Consider the following 8,476-nt stretch of genomic DNA (forward strand, 5'->3'; position numbering starts at 1 on the left):
TGTTTATAAATAAGGAATTGTTGATGAACAATGTATGCGGGTAAATAGAAGAACAGTGATGTTGTTGAAGTGATCACCGAGCAAAGAAGATTCAAGATCTGATTGAAGAACAGATTGAGAAGCCTAGGAAGGAGCAAGATAAGTCTTATGATAAGATTATTTTGAGCACATAGAGTCTGCTTTAGCATTTCAGATGTGAAGTTGCAGATATATTTTATTACTATATTTTGTAACTGACAGAAAATCTCTTAACCGAGTGGACCTAACAGTCTTATTTGTTTGTAAATCCTCTAGCAAGGTAACATTCTAGTTGAGTGTTTGAAATCCTTTGATAGGGTCACTTCTAAAAAAGTGTAAGATTCTAACAGATCTAAGGGAAATCCCTTAACTAGGTCACATCTAGCAATGTGTTTATGTAATTTGTAACAGGATTGGCTTTTAACCAAGCATACTCTAGAAGGGTATATTTCTTAGTGGGTCCGAAATCCCACAGTGGTTTTTCCCTATTTGGGTTTCCACATTAAATCTAGTGTTAAATGTGTTATGATGTTTTAAGGTTATCAATTTATGAGTTTGAATGATTTATAGTCTAGGTTGCATATTGAAGTAAAGGCTACCGAGGTTGAATCTGATGAATATTTTGAATTGTGAGTTTATATGATTCACCCCCCCCCTCTCATCTTTCTAACGCTATTTTGGGTAAAGTCACCCAAAAATAGGAAGAGTGACATGTGTGCTTATCTATTTTGGAAAAGGCCACCCAAAAAAAGTAATTGGTTAGGATGTGCACACATTTGTAGGAGGTTAGAAGGGATAGGATAAGGTTGGTTAGGGAGGATGACTAGGATAGGGTAGTTAGAACCCATGGGTTAGATTGAAGGTTAGGTTAGCTGGTTAAATGGTAGGAGACATGTACTCAAATAGGAATTTGAGGTTAATTAATTAATTTAATTAATTAATCCATGTGCTTGGCAAAAGGGGGATTTAATTATTTAAAGTAATTAATCAAGAAGGGGGGAAGAACAAGGATAATTAATTAATTGGGAGGATAGGATTGGGGAATTAATTAATTGGAAGAAAGGGGTTTGGAAAATTAATGAATTAAGAATTAATTAATAGGAAGAAAGGGGGTTAAATTTTATTAAATTAATTGCTCAAATTTAGGTATCTACACCTACCATCTATCAATGATTATACTATTTAGTAATAGACCACTAGAACATGAAAAACAATGTATGACTTCCTACCATTAGAAATGACTTCCTAGAACCGTTTTGCTCAACTTAACAATAAAAAGTGAGCTAATTCTATTCACTATAGCAGCTTGAGCATCTCTATGGTAAATTATGAGGTTGATTTGGCATGTCCCTTCTCATTTTGTAGACTACATGAAGGTGGAAGATCATGTCAACAAGTTCATCTTGTGTTTGAATAAAAAACCATATTAGTAACTAAAATCAATTAATAGAGGTAGTTATCATCACTAAGGAAAAATACAAAAAATAAGCATTAAATGAGATATAATATTACATATTCACTCATTTAGAAAGGACAAAAGGAGATATCCAAAAGTTTTGCAAGTAGAAAATAACTCAAGAAAATTCATATAGAATGATAATTTGAAGAGGAACAAGATGATAACCAAGAGAATTCCTAGATTAAAGTGACAATCACCTAGTAAACTTGTTTTGGAAGTTGGATAACTGCATGGAAATGGGATTTAAATTGGGTCAAAATTGGCCACCATTATTTTGTAAATAAGCTAAAATTGAACTTGGAAAAATAATTTTAGATTTGTACCCTCAAATTTTGAATATATGATATGAAAAAGAATTGTAGTATTCAAAATATAATATGTCATATATTAATTATTTTAAAAAATTGTTAACATTAAGGAGCCAAAATGTTGAACATAGAAAAGTTTTTCTATTTTTATTTTTGAAATATAATATAGTACCTAATATGTTCCTCATATTTTTTGATACATCAGATATTTTTAAAACTAAATCAGTGAAAATATAACCAAGAGTGAATATTACAAGTTTTATATTTCTTTGTATTTTTTTATTAAATGTTCTTTTTTGTATTTTTTTTAGTGGTTCATTGAACGTGTTCATCACATAACCTACACAACAACAACAACAATAATAAATCTGTATTTCCTTTTTATATTTAAATAAAAGGATTGAAAGTTATATTTACTATAGGAATATCAAGACACTCTTCAAAGAAGAATAAATAAATACCTTAATTTATTTAAATTTTATAAAATGTATGGCTATAAAGTTAAAAAAAATAGGTCTTCATTTTGGTGACATTTTCTATAAAAATTTATTGTAAAACATGTAAAAATAGATTAGATTAAATTTCAAATTTAGAAGTCACGTGAGATATCCTGTAACACCCTGCCTCACCCATAGATAATATAACTCTAAACTATTACATGATTTTATTTAATAGATGCTTAGATAGATTAGGAAGTTGTAAATGAGATGATTTTATGGAAATATGTTTGGTATTACCTAGTAAACTTGATAGAAAATGATCGAAAACAATATGGCGTATTACTATGGTCTAACTATGCTTGTGAATATGTTGGCTATGTGTAGGAAGGCAATGAGGACTATAGGAGAAGGGAGAAACACTTATTGTAAATATATTTCCTCTAAGAGAAGTTATAAGTTTAGCTGGATCTTTTAACTTAGATTAAAATGTTAATTTATTTTATTTTATAGGGAGGTGCCTATGAGGTTTATCATTGTGTGCCATTTTTGAGTAAATTTCCATGTTTAAATTACAAAAATAGATGCCTATGGTCTATACCCTTGAGGTGGGGGCCTATTAGTCATGCAATAAAGGCCCTATGGCTTTATTTTACTCTCCAAAAGTCCTCATTAAGATGAGTGACGAATTTTGATGATGGTTCAATTGAGGTTAACAACCCCACCCCCATACTTGATTTATGAGGGAAGCCTTGGGGGAATGAGGTGTCCTAATTTTTTTCCCCTCTTAAATGAAGAAAAGACCTTATGGAGGAGAGGATGGGAATGTGACATGTGTCACCTTCCCATCCAAATTTTCCAAGTTAATCTCCCTTATATTGAGTTTTTGAAGAGGGAATGGGTTGTTACCCACTTCTCCATTTTTGGAGAACTCTTGCAGGACCTTGAGAAAACAACCATGAAATAGAGATAAAAGATAATTTAAATTATTGTAATTGAATATTCTCTTTTTGAGTGAGATGTTGAATAATGACTGAAAATCGAATGATATACCTTTTTGTGAAGTTTTGTTTGTCTCCACAAGGGATTAAAGTTTCATGAAGTCCTTAATAAAATAAGACATGAATCTCCATTTCAATGCTTTCAAAATCTTAACTCTGTTGTTGCTCCTAAGGTTGAAGGAAGATTAATTACTTGCTCGATTTCTTGAATGCTTGAATGCTTGATAAAAAATTGAATTTCATGAGTGTATGTTGTCAAAATGAAAGGGGAGAGCCTCATTTTATACTTCCATGCGAAAAACTTGCCAATTTCCCGACATGAGTTGACACAAACCTAAGAATCTCGCTCAAATTTGAAATAGGGAAAATGGCTTTAAAGAGGCCCCAATTGAGGAGGACTAGAGCATGGCACTCTAGTCCTACCCCAATTTAGGGCTAGGACATGATGCCAAGATAATGTCTAGGGTTAAAATAAAGATATTCTTGCATGGTGTGAGCAAAATAAAGTCCCAATCAAGCCTAGGGGCACAAATGTTAAGGTAGGGACCCAATGCGGTCAAAATTGTAAAAGGGTGCAATTTTAGGACACTACACTTCATAATTATTCAACCACTTAATATTTGAACACTTACCATTTGATTCACTATTAAGTGTATGAGTTATAATCTACAAACTCTTGACTCTTAGATTTTTTTTATTTAATTTCAATGCAATATAACAATTGGGTTGAAGTGTAGGAAAAGTGTTCATATAATATCATGTGCATTAACCTAGGATCAATTCCTTCTCCCATACAAACTTAGAGGTGTGAATGGACTTGTCTTGCTAACCATAAGTAATAGCCATGTTGTACTGGACTCACATTTCTCTTGATTCCATGTGATCAAAATTGATTGTGTGTGTGTATGTGCGTGCACACACACACATGCATGTGTGTGTGTATGTGTGTGTGTGTGTGTGTGTGTGTGTGTGTGTGAAAAACTAGGCTAAAGAAGGCTAAATTATGCAAGATTGACAAAATACAGAAAAATAGAATGAAAATACAAAAGAAAGGTACAAATAAAGAAATGAGATACAAAGAAGAATCTTTTGCTAAAATCTATTGCTAATTGTTTTACATGAAATTGTTATGTGCCCCAAAGGTTGTTCATCATGAGTGGGTGCTGAAACGAGGTCAACGGGCTCAAGGGCTTACTAAGATTTGTGTCCTCAAAATTTTAGGAAAAAGTGTCTAGACACTAGCACCCAACTCTAGTAAATTCTAGGGTAACATAGAGCCAAATAGGCTTAAAATGAACTAGGGGAAACAATACTAAAGTAGGTGCCAAATAAAGTTTGAAATTGTTAAGATCATCAAATTACATCACTATAAGGGTGTTTTATGTGGAGTTGAATATTTTTGCAATTTGATGCTTATTATTTATCTTTATCAAATATAGATTTGAAGGAAAACAAAAATGAACGAAAAAATCACTATCATATATTTTTTTAAATGTGTAATTTGAAAATAAACATGCTTAGATAAGAGCTTATACAAGTGCAAATGAGAAGTATTTCTAATAACAACTATCAAAATCTATCATTTTTGTGCAAACCTTGCATGTTAAGATATTAAAATATATGCATCAATATAAAATCCAGCGGACTATATTCAAAATTGAAAAGAAGAAAAACTAGAAAAGGAGTCCATATGGAAGTGTTATCACCATTAAAACTTAGGTTTAGAAAGTAAAAATCTCATTTAATGGCATGATTCTCACTACTCATTGACTCCTTTGTCCTTGTTTATTTTTAAAATTATAGTTGTAATTATCATTGGCTACTAAAATGTGGCATTTTAAGCACTCATAAAAATGCATGGGAATATTCTTTTTTTGAAAAAGGGGAGATATGGATGGTGTTATGTTTTGATGTTCAATGCTATCAATATTTGTATAGTTTGTGTTCCTTTAATTTATCTACTTGATAATGAAAAGGCTTTCATATCTTATTTTGACTTAATCTTAGCATGACTCTTCTATTTTCTTTTTCCAGAAGGCACAAGGCCTGGAAATATATATTATCATGATAAAGTATTACATTAAAAATAGTTGTAAGTAGAGATTTGCTACACAATTCAAGACTAGAGAAAAAAAACCACATATACATTGATACAAACCCTTACATACTCAATTTATATCAAAATCGTCCCAAAATAGAGGAAGTCAATAAGGATTTTGTCAACATATAATTAATATCGATAATATCTTTGAGTTTTTGTTAAACAAATTTGAGATTGAAAACAAGGGATAAAACCATGAAAACACCAACTATGACCTTACCTTTGATCACTAAGGCACCATCTTCAGTCACCTTCCTTGTAGTAGTAAGATGAGAAGATGCGTGCATCGCATGACTCTTCTTTTGTATCCTATATTGCTTTGATATTGTTGGTAGCTTTGAATCTTAACTACTAGAAATAGTGAATCTATTAGGTTTTAAAGGTTCAAATTTTTGTCTACATCAAAATAGTACTAAACCATCCAAAGATGTTGGGAAAAAGGAACTCATAAGAAGAGTTCTAAATAAGTAGAGTTATTCCGATGAGTATAGCTATGGATGTAGGTGTGAATTTATTTCTTAATGTCAATATATTGTTATGTGTTGGCAATTGACACTTATCTGGTGATTTCAAGAGACTTTTGATGGTTGATTATTTGTTTATGGTTGTCATTGATGTCAACTCTTCATGGTGATTTGATTCAGTAGTCATAACTCAGCTTATCTGAAAGATGGAGGTAACCAGTAGACTATTAAGCGACAAAACAAGGTAAAATAGGGCATTTTGATAATGTGTTGATCTGGGATCATCTCTGGTGATTGTAGTGTTTGTGGTGATTATTTTTGTGATCTTTTTGTTTGGAGGACTTTTAGGAAGCGTGTGGTTATAATATTTTAATACAGTTCTATGGTGTGTTCAAGATTTAAGCCAACTTTATCCACACGTTACATCTTATTGAAGCCGACATGAAGGAGATTGTTTTTGTGGTGAGACTGGATATATATGATCATTGTAGTAGTTTCTTTTTCAGTGTGTCATGGTGTATTAAGTATATGGTGATCAGTTTTGGTGCGATTGAGCGTAGTTTCATGTGCACATTTTGGTTTCAAATAAACCGATAGCTGATTGAGATCGGAACAAGGTAATCAATAGAGCAGAGATAGTCAATGATACAAAGCCTAATCGGAACTCAATTTTGCATTATCAAATACTATTTAAGAGTTCATTTCATTGTACATCCATATTGTACTCAAATTGTAAGTCAGTGAGACTTCCCTGAAGGTTATACCCTTTCGAGCATATGTAATTGAGCAGTAAGCTCTAGGCAGTGAGCCTGAATGAAAGTGCATTGCCCATCTATGTAATACTTATGGGGTAAGTGCACAAAGATGGTGGTAAAAAAGAGGGGTATAAATGGACACTTTTTTTCTAAAATCAGGTGAACCTAAACTTGGAGGCAAAATTTGAAAGTCATCCACTCAAGATATGAAGATAATCAAAGAACAAATATTGTAATACTCTAAATCTAGTTTCCAAACTACTAATTTTTTTTCAAAATTGGATAAGATTAAGGGGTCAAATCCTTCGCGCACAAAAAATTGACCCTAATTTTTTTTTGAAAAACATAACATAGTGTCTGACGTGTGCATCAAAAAATTCATAGTTAGATTTAGTATTTTGACAAATCCTTTGGTAGAAAGATACCTAAGAGTGAGAACTAGAAGATGTGTATTTTTTTGTAATTTTTTGTTGAGTATTGTTTTTTTATGATTTTTCCAATCGAGCACATCCTAAAAATTAGGTACATGTTCATCGTGTGAAGCATAAGTTGCACTAAACCAAATCGAAAATACAAAAAAAATATTTTAAATTGTAAAGAATCAAGTGCACTACAATAATATATAAGTTTTTTTAAATTTGGATAAGTATATCAAAAGTTATTCAAAAAATAGTGCACCTATGTCTGAGAACTATGGAGACACTAGTAAAAGAAATTCAATAATAATATGTTGTTGTTCAAATTGAAAACAATTATATGGTTAGAAAGCTTAGAAGATGGGTGAAAATATGGTGGAAATTTTAGAAATTCCCACTTTATGAAGTGTAAACCTGATGATGACAAAGTCGATAAACCAAGTTGATAAAATAAAACACGTCAAAAATGAGAGAAATGGAGGGAATCAAACTTCCAATCTATAGCTTTGTCATCCAGGCCTATTTCCAAGCCTAAATAGTCAAAGCGTGTACGGGGTACTTATGGTTTAAAAAGTGCGTACGGGGTACTTATAGTGTAAGTAGTGCATACACGCTTGTTTCCCTATAAACAACACGTACGCGCTACCTTTACTATAAACAAGCGCATATTGCACTATTGTATAATATGTGTATAATATGAGATTGTATATATAGTATGTTTATATACATATAATATATGTATATATATAATATATTAAACATATATATACACATGTAAGTGTATCATCTCTCCCTCTCATATGCATACAAGGTTTCTCTCTCTCTCTCTCTCTCTCCTCTCTCTCTCTCTCTCTCCTCTCTCTCTCTCTCTCTCTCCTCTCTCTCCTCTTCTCTCCCCTTCCTCCTTCCTCCATACCCCATCCCTCTTTCTCTTCTTCTCTCCCTCTCTATACCCCACTGCAACTATGTCTGCACTTCTATAGAAGTAAGTGAATTTTATTTCTTGTTTGCAACTTCCTCTTTGATTTTTATCATGTATCCTCTCCTAAAAAAATTGACTGATGGATTTTTGTGTGTATATTGAATAGGAGGAATGGGGTTTGAAATTGAACCACGAGTGTATTACCATGACAAATAAGGAAACCTGTAGCAATATTCTTACTCGAATGTGTTTTTAATGAGCAGAGCAGATGTGGAAAATAGTGCCAACAAAGCAACATGATGAGTCAGAGTACCTGCAATATGTTTTTCAGAAGAAAAAAACAACTAGGAAGAGAAAGAGGGAGAGTAACACAGATGATGTCCTATAGAATGATAGTGGTGGGTATGCGAGATTTCTCATGTTGTTACACAATGCCTATCACCTAAAGAAATTAAAGTTTGTTGTATGCATGGCAGTGGTAGTATATGATGATCATCACTTGTCAAACAGGTTGGGAATGGTACATACCGATGAAAGAAATCAAGTGTGTGATTCTATAGTCATAATTGAAATCAATCTTATAACCTTGCAAATT

Source organism: Cryptomeria japonica, chromosome 7, assembly GCF_030272615.1.
Source record: "Cryptomeria japonica chromosome 7, Sugi_1.0, whole genome shotgun sequence".
Lineage (NCBI taxonomy): Eukaryota > Viridiplantae > Streptophyta > Pinopsida > Cupressales > Cupressaceae > Cryptomeria > Cryptomeria japonica.